The sequence below is a fragment of the Calliphora vicina genome, chromosome 1, assembly GCF_958450345.1.
Source record: "Calliphora vicina chromosome 1, idCalVici1.1, whole genome shotgun sequence".
Lineage (NCBI taxonomy): Eukaryota > Metazoa > Arthropoda > Insecta > Diptera > Calliphoridae > Calliphora > Calliphora vicina.
The window spans coordinates 76,257,013-76,266,377 of record NC_088780.1 but is presented as its reverse complement, the minus strand read 5'-3'; the positions used below and the strand labels follow the sequence as shown (position 1 = coordinate 76,266,377).

Below are 9,365 nucleotides of genomic sequence, written 5' to 3'. Positions count from 1 at the left end.
CATACATACATACATACATACATACATACATACATACATACATACATACATACATACATACGTACATACGTACATACATACATACATACATACATACATACATACATACATACATACATACATACATACATACATACATACATACATACATACATACATACATACATACATACATACATACATACATACATACATACATACATACATACATACATACATACATACATACATACATACATACATACATACATACATACATACATACATACATACATACATACATACATACATACATACATACATACATACATACATACATACATACATACATACATACATACATACATACATACATACATACATACATACATACATACATACATACATACATACATACATACATACATACATACATACATACATACATACATACATACATACATACATACATACATACATACATACATACATACATACATACATACATACATACATACATACATACATACATACATACATACATACATACATACATACATACATACATACATACATACATACATACATACATACATACATACATACATACATACATACATACATACATACATACATACATACATACATACATACATACATACATACATACATACATACATACATACATACATACATACATACATACATACATACATACATACATACATACATACATACATACATACATACATACATACATACATACATACATACATACATACATACATACATACATACATACATACATACATACATACATACATACATACATACATACATACATACATACATACATACATACATACATACATACATACATACATACATACATACATACATACATACATACATACATACATACATACATACATACATACATACATACATACATACATACATACATACATACATACATACATACATACATACATACATACATACATACATACATACATACATACATACATACATACATACATACATACATACATACATACATACATACATACATACATACATACATACATACATACATACATACATACATACATACATACATACATACATACATACATACATACATACATACATACATACATACATACATACATACATACATACATACATACATACATACATACATACATACATACATACATACATACATACATACATACATACATACATACATACATACATACATACATACATACATACATACATACATACATACATACATACATACATACATACATACATACATACATACATACATACATACATACATACATACATACATACATACATACATACATACATACATACATACATACATACATACATACATACATACATACATACATACATACATACATACATACATACATACATACATACATACATACATACATACATACATACATACATACATACATACATACATACATACATACATACATACATACATACATACATACATACATACATACATACATACATACATACATACATACATACATACATACATACATACATACATACATACATACATACATACATACATACATACATACATACATACATACATACATACATACATACATACATACATACATACATACATACATACATACATACATACATACATACATACATACATACATACATACATACATACATACATACATACATACATACATACATACATACATACATACATACATACATACATACATACATACATACATACATACATACATACATACATACATACATACATACATACATACATACATACATACATACATACATACATACATACATACATACATACATACATACATACATACATACATACATACATACATACATACATACATACATACATACATACATACATACATACATACATACATACATACATACATACATACATACATACATACATACATACATACATACATACATACATACATACATACATACATACATACATACATACATACATACATACATACATACATACATACATACATACATACATACATACATACATACATACATACATACATACATACATACATACATACATACATACATACATACATACATACATACATACATACATACATACATACATACATACATACATACATACATACATACATACATACATACATACATACATACATACATACATACATACATACATACATACATACATACATACATACATACATACATACATACATACATACATACATACATACATACATACATACATACATACATACATACATACATACATACATACATACATACATACATACATACATACATACATACATACATACATACATACATACATACATACATACATACATACATACATACATACATACATACATACATACATACATACATACATACATACATACATACATACATACATACATACATACATACATACATACATACATACATACATACATACATACATACATACATACATACATACATACATACATACATACATACATACATACATACATACATACATACATACATACATACATACATACATACATACATACATACATACATACATACATACATACATACATACATACATACATACATACATACATACATACATACATACATACATACATACATACATACATACATACATACATACATACATACATACATACATACATACATACATACATATACATATATATACTTACTCAGAAATAAATAGGTAATTAAATCTACTATGTACAATTTTAAAATAATAATAAAAAGTTCTTTCGAAATATTGTTGTCCAAAATATTGAACGAGATAAAGGTGTATCGCACGGGACATAAAACGGAACTCATTTTGAGGTACATGTAGAAATATGCGAAAATATTCGAATCGTGAGAATCGTTATCGTATAACGATTTTTCCTTTACCATCCGTCATATTTAAATAAAAACAATCTTTGGAGGATTTTATAATAAATAAAATTTAATACCGTACATGACATACCGTACGTGACAGATTTTTCTCTTATAAAAAACAATATATGTTCTGTAAATATATGTATAGAAAAACTAAAAAAATTAATAGAAAATATACATTCGGTTCAATAAACAATTTGAAAATAGCAAAAAAAAAACAATCAGAGTCCAATTCATTTCATACTACAAGCTAATTGGGAGCCCAGTTTTTGCTGCAATTTTAGCCTAAAAATACCTAAAACATTAAAAAATTAAATATAATCAGTTTAAACTATTATTTTTGTCTTTAAAATCATGTAATGTGATCTAAATACTTTCACATAGTAACATTTTATTATTTTCTTCTATTCAAATCATCTTGAAAAAAAGTTTCAAGGGTTTTTGTGTTTTCAGTCGTGGTAGCGATTCTCGTGGAATTACCCATATGTAGCAATCCATTGCGCAATGATTGCTTTACTGATTGCCTGAGCAATTAGCTGTCAGTTCAGTATTCATTAATGTAAAATTTCTTCTTTCTATGATTCAGTGCGATTAATTTATATATATTTAAGTACCAAAAGTAAAAAAAACAAAGAAATTAGTGAAAAAAATCAATCAACACAAAATATAAGCAAAATACACATCAATTTTTCATACTACTTCTCGCGTTGAAAATTTTGTATTTGTGACGAACGTTTTCTCCACCTAAACCAATCGCTGTGCTGTTGTTCTGCCGACGTTATTGCTTGTGCTTATAAGGTGCCATCGGCAGCACAGCTGATTATAGAAATAGCACGCAAAAATGTCAAACTACATATATAAAAAATATTCGCCCGTATGTCAAACTCTATATATAAAAAATAAGTGAATTCGCCTGTATTTATTTCATTTCGCCACTGCTGTCACCTTGTTAAATACGCCTTGGCTTGTGTTTAGCAATAAAAATTGCTACGTGGAGACATAGGGTTACAACAACCCAGTCAATGCACCTTGAAACCGGTGTAAGATTTCTATATATTGCTTCATTTCATGTGGAGGATGTTAAAATGTTCAATAAATAGTTCAAACGCGTGGAGAATCAAAATAAATTGAATATAAAACAACGGGAAAAAGTGGACGCATTAAAAACATGCAAACACACACAATTATACAAATTCTGACAGTTGGTGTAAAACAGCTGATGCTCAGCTGGGCTAACGAGTACCTTGGTTACTTTTTTGTGCAAACGCTAGTTAACAAAACAAATTCTTTATCATACGTTTGATTTAAAAAATGTTTATACAATATTGTTAAAAAACTTGTTTTGTTCATGGCGACCCTTTTATGTACATTTTTAAAAGTTTCAAAGAATAATATAAAGATGAACATACACATGTATTCCCCACACAAGAACATGAACAAATTATTTTTAATTTACATAGCGTCTACAACAGACATGAAATGCTGTTAAAACATGATTCATTTAATGTTTTTAATATGTTAATGGTGGAGTATCGTACATATCTTAAGATATTTCATTATTTTTTGATTGTTAGCGAAGCAAATTCTAAAAAATTGTGAGCGTGTTTTATTTCTTTGTGATTTAAGTGCAGTTAATTTGTGAAATCGTGTTGTAAATGAAAAAAAAGGAACAAAATGACTGCTGTCAAGCTTAAACGTCATTTCATGTTATAAAAGAGTTGTTAAAACACATGGTTTAACAACCGTATTAAAACATGAGAAAAACGCTAACAAGATTCGTCTATTCATAACAGTAACATCAGGTTAATGTTAAGCATTTCATGTCAGTTGTAGACAAAGCTTACAAAGAATACTATGAATATGTACATACATACGTATTCCCCACACAAGACCATGAACAAATTGGCCCATAATCATAGTCAAACACTAAAGTCGGTTCTTTTTAAAAACAACTTTAAAATAAAAACCTATTTTTTATTAATTTGCAATCATAGTCAAAATTAAAGTATGTTTTAAATTGAACCGACTTTAACTGGGTGCCACCGCAAATGTTGAAAATGTTTTCATACAATATACAACAAAAAACAGACAAGTGGCAACGCTGAACAGCTGACATACAAAATTAAAAAAAAAAATCCAAAAAACGTAAACAATAAAAGTAACCGGGACATCTAAAGAAAGAAAGTTGTTTGATGTGGAAAAATGGAAAAGATAAGATTAATATCATAATTTCGATATTTTGGTACTAATTTTATTGATAACTGTTCAATAATTGCAAATTCTCTACCAATATCTTGTAACTTAAACATTTTTTACTTTGTGACGAACTTTTTTACTCGGCGAAGAACTGCTGATGTTGTTGTTAAACGAGTTAAAAACAACTTCAGCTAGTTTTATATTTAGAGTCGACTTCAACGTCAGAAGTATACTTTAACTTGTCTATGATAGACCTAAAGTCCACTCTTAAGTAAAGTGATATTTAACCAAAACAACCATGAACACAAAATTTTTTCGTCCGGCACTGGCTGGACTAATTAAATAATAATATTAGATATAAGATTTGAACCACTTATTGTTAGTTCATTAAATAATGAAGATACAATAAATAAATGATGAAAAAAAAAAAAGTAAAGTCGAGTTTAATTCTCTTAAAATGTACTTTATTTTTGACTATGATTATGGGCCATTGTTTATAACCCTAGGTCTCCACGTAGCAATTTTTATTGCTAAGCTCAAGCAATAACGTCGGCAGAGCAACAGCAGAGTGATTGCTGATTGCTTTAGGTGGAGAAAACGTTCGTCACAAATACAAAATTTTCAAAGCGAGAAGTTCTATGAAAAACTGTGGTTTATTTTACGTTAAATGATTTTTTCATTAATTTCTTTGTTTTTTTGTTTGTTTTGGTTCTTAAATAAATTAAATATGGATGAATTAATCGCATCGAATCATAGAAAGAAGAAATTTTACATTAATGACAACTGAACTGACAGCTTATTGCTTAGCAATAATTGCTCAGACAATCAGCAGAGCAATCATTGCGCAATGGATTGCTACATATGGCAATTTGCGGTCTACACTCGCAAATTTCATTGACGCAATCAAATTTGACAATTGCAGCAATAAATATTGCTACGTGGAGACATAGGGTAAAGCTACGTATACACGGTTGTCATATTCTTACAATATTGTCAGAAAATGTTCAATAAATGGTTAACACCCATATATTTCAAGATAACCATTTTCTGAGCATATTCCTGACAATCTGACAACCTTGTGTACATTAGGGTTCTATAAATCGATTGTTCGAACAATCGACTTTTTGCTGATAAAAGTCTAATGCCATGTTTCCACGGCAGTCTGAATTACTTAATTCGCGTTTTGAATTACGATTGCGAATCAACCTGTTTACACGACAACATTCGTAATTTAGTTTGACATTTATTTATTTCTTCTTCTTGTTTTTTTTCTTCTGTTTACACGTTTTGTTTATTTTGTTTGTTTGGTGCGAATTTGTGATTTGGCAATGGATAAAAAAGGTAAGTAAAAACATAAAATTGTAGCTTATTAATTAGATAAATATAATTTAATTATTATTTTCATTATTAGAAAAAAGAAAAGTGCAAGCAAGTGGGACCAGGGAAGCGAGCGGGCTTTATTAGAGGTGTGGGCTGAAAGAATGGCAGAGCTGCTACTTCTACAAATGAATTTAACTTTAATCAGACTTTTTATTTCTATTAATTTATTTATTTAATACAAAAATCTTTTTCTTTATTTTGTTTTGACATTTTTGTTTGGACAGCTGATTTTCGTAATTCATAAGGTAATTCAAACTGAATTACGTACGAACAAGGTAATTCGCACTTGAAATTTTGTATGGCGAATCATGTAATTCAGTTCGTAATTGGGGGTTGAATGACGAATGAGAGCGTGAATGACGAATAATGCCGTCGTGTGAACATGGTATAAAAGTCGAAATCAACTTTTTGGTCGGAAAAAAGTCGAACAATCGATTATGTTATCTCAAAAGTCGAATAGTCGATAAAAGTCGAAAATAGTCGATAAAAGTCGAATAGTCGATAAAAGTCGAAAATAGTCGATAAAAGTCGAAAAAAGTCGAATAGTCGATAAAGGTCGACTTTTTAGATTGTTAAAAAAAATATTTAATTGCAACATTATACTAAAACTGTTGCAATACACTTGCATTTTTTGTAGTGTGTGCTAATATAAATAATAAATAAATGTTTATAAATTAAAGCTTTTTTCTACACAACATTCTTCTAACTATTATTGCCTTGATAAATTTCATTTTTATTGCTAAACATTACAAAAGGCACATCAATAAATGTAGAAACTATGTACGTTTTACAAGAAGTGGTAAAAAGTTGAAAAAAGTCGAAAATAGTCGGAAAGTCGAAAATAGTCTAAAAAAGACGAAAATAGTCGAAAAAAGTCGATTTAACTAAAAAGTCGAAAGTTCGAAAAGTCGACTTTTACAATTTACCAAAAGTTGAAAAGTCGACTTTTTAAAAAACGAAAAAAGTCGAAAGTTCGAAAAGTCGACTTTTTAAAAAACGAAAAAAGTCGACTTTTACAAGTTACCAAAAGTCGAAGGTTCGAAAAGTCGACTTTTTAAAAAAAGAAAAAGGTCGAAAGTTCGCAAAGTCGACTTTTTAATAAACGGAAAAAGTCGAAAGGTCGAAAAGTCTACTTTTTGTTTCAGCTATATAACCCTAGTGTACATACTTAGCTTAATGCAAGGTCTATTAAGGTGCAACTAATCAGCTGATCGTTTTTTTGCTCCTTTGTGTTTACATACTGTGCTTTTCAAAAATTTTGTTTATGTTTACTTGAGCTGTCAAAGTCTGCCTTTTGTTTTTGTTGCTTCTGGGTTTGTTGTGGAATTCACTATAGTGAATTTGACAGCTTGAGCATCTAAACAAGTGATTAGCTGTGCTATCGATACAACCTTATTGTGAATTCGCCTTGAAATATACGCTGTTTTTGACAAGCTCATTATAGTTTTACACAAACAAAATGTCAGTTTTTCTTTTTGTTTTTATATTGTTGTAGAGTTGCTCAGACCTTATTAATAGACCTTGGCTTAATGCTGCCAACCATTTGTTCTTGTGCGATTCAAACGATGGCTTGTCAAGATGTGGAGTAAAAAATAGTTTAACAAAGATTTTAATTTCATTTTCGAAATCCGTAATATTATGAAAAGTGACATAATAGTATCAAAAGTGACATAATAGTAATCAAGGTGAGTCAGTCAAACAGCTGATTAATATTTTCTTCGCTTGTTGGGTTCTAGTGCCCGTCAAAACTAATTTTTTAACAAAATATTTATTTTTATAAATCATAACATAAATCAGTTAATCCACCACTATTCAGTTATACACACTATTTTAAGTTTCAAATCACATTTTATTGTTTCATTTCTGTTTTTTGACATTTGGTAAAACAAAATCAATCGAATCTTCTGAGGGGACATCGCGAGTACATCAGAGTTTTATTTTTGAATTAGACTGTAAAAATTTCTTATTTGTTTATAATAGTTAGCTGTCATTAAATTAAAATTTTATTTTTTAATTTGTGAAATTTTTGTTTTTGCACAATAATGAATAAAAAATTATTAATTTATAACTAAAAAATTAAAGTACTATTGATTAAATCAATTTCTTTAGCACAGTTTTAATTTGATTTTACTGTTTACAACTTCTGGCATGTATTAATGGCATTTGACATACAAAATATGGATAAAACATTTTTCCAATGACACGTAAAATTCATAGGTTCTTTATTTATTGCTAATAACATACGAATATTGTATGTAAGGTGAATCTATGTAATTAGTTTTTCTACTTAACCCTTATGTGTGTGACAAAATAAACACCTTTAACAGGGTGACAGGGAAAATGAGTACCACTTATAGGGGAGTCAGACGGCATGTATTGCTTGTGTATTGGGACATGTATTCGATACATATGGAATTCCATGTGTATGTCAAAATTCACTTTATACCAGGGGTGCCCACAAGTTCCTTATGGAAGAGTAAACACCAATACATTTAAAGAAAAACTATTTTTATTCAATATTTTTTGTTGTTAAAACCAATTCATACAAAGAAAAAAAAACTCACTTTCAAAACAAACATTTTTAAAATATCATACGATAAACAAAAACAAAATCTACATTGATGATCGCAGTCGTCAATGTTTACCAGCAAAGCATATGAAAGTGTTATTGCTTTGAAGAACGACAAAAAAAATAATAACCTAGCGTTTACACATGCAAGTAACAGTTCGAAAAACACAATACATACATACTTTTGCACTAACACAATCACACATGCAGCCACTTGCAGCTCACTGCCTACTGA

At 28.6% G+C, this 9,365-nt stretch overlaps 1 long non-coding RNA gene across 1 annotated transcript; it reads right to left on the bottom strand.

Annotated features, from left to right (window-relative positions):
* Nucleotides 1-3,034: 3,034 nt before the first annotated feature.
* On the bottom strand, nt 3,035-3,710 carry LOC135963022 (uncharacterized). Its single transcript, XR_010576807.1, has 2 exons — nt 3,665-3,710; nt 3,035-3,560 (listed from the first exon to the last, which is right to left on the bottom strand). It is a non-coding gene; the product is annotated as an uncharacterized LOC135963022 (long non-coding RNA).
* Between the last annotated feature and the right edge of the window lie 5,655 nt (nt 3,711-9,365).